This window comes from Rhyacophila brunnea, unplaced genomic scaffold (assembly GCF_057557595.1).
Source record: "Rhyacophila brunnea isolate RB1 unplaced genomic scaffold, BYU_Rbru_1.0 scaffold_20, whole genome shotgun sequence".
In the NCBI taxonomy this organism is placed as follows: Eukaryota; Metazoa; Arthropoda; class Insecta; order Trichoptera; family Rhyacophilidae; genus Rhyacophila; species Rhyacophila brunnea.
Window position 1 is genome coordinate 32,754,062 of NW_028232860.1, and position 1,276 is coordinate 32,755,337.

Sequence of the window (1,276 nt, forward strand, 5' to 3'; positions counted from 1 at the left end):
CTCTGGTATGTCGGTTTGCGAAATTCGCTCGATAGATCGCAAAGTATTGAAGTCTTTTCAGGGAGAAGTTCTACTTCCGACAGTAGCTTTTGATAAAAAGGATATGGTTCTTACAAAATAAAATAAATAATCCATACTATAGTCCCCACTAGGGAATCCAATCCCAAGCCAAAATTCTGATCCCGGAAATTAATATATTTTTTTTATATTTAAAAATAACATTGATAAAATCGGTCAAAAATAAATCTAGTATAATTTATACTATTTAAGACATTATAACAGACAATGGAAGTCAACTAGACATCGCGACCCCGACAAAAAAATACAGTCCTGTTAAACCTTGTATGTTTATTAATACCCTTTGTTTCCATTCAGTGAGCTGTATTTTTTAATGGAAAGATATTTCCGTTGTTACTAAGCTTAGGTACCTATTTCTAAATATATAATAGAAATAATTTTTGTCCACGATTTGGCACCCTTCGTGTAACTGCCGCCCCCAAGCGACGCTCAATCTGCCTACCCCCACGGGACGTCACTGTGTGTATGATTGTATGACTTATCAAGTGTGAAAACTTCCCGAATGCACCGAATGTTGCACCGGTGTAGTTAGTCGGTGACTGGACAAAACAGAACACGACAAAAAAGAACATGACAAAACAGAACAGCCAGGGAAAAAATGAAACATTAATTTTTGTGGAATCTATTTATTAATTAAATTTTAAACGAATATTTAATATTTAAAAAATAAAACAATTTTTAAGTGAAATCATCAAGGTATACTTTCATTTTTTTTTACAATACCGTTATTTTGAAAATAATGCATTTTTTATATAAAGAGTATATAAAATTGTATAATGTAATCACTGCACGTTGGCCATTTGCCGTAAATACCCCAATCTATCTGTTTGATTTTGATAATCATGCACGACTATTGCCACTCGATTACTAAGTGTTTCATACTTTTTCTTTATAACTTCAAGGCGACCTGTATGAACACTAGTTAATAATAATCGGGGTGCCGGACGAAATCAAAAATCACGAAAAAAAATGGTTTTTTGTATCTCCTGTAAAAAATTGCGCAACCGTAACACTTATTTTGAATTGCGCAAATTTTACAAGGGAAACAAAAAAACATTTTTTTTCTAGAAAAAATGGGTTTTGTCTCTCCTGTGAAAAATTGCGCAACCTTAACACTTATTTTGAATTGCGCATATTTTACAAGAGAGTCAAAAAAATCATACATTTTGTAAAAATTGCGCAATACAAGATAAGAGTT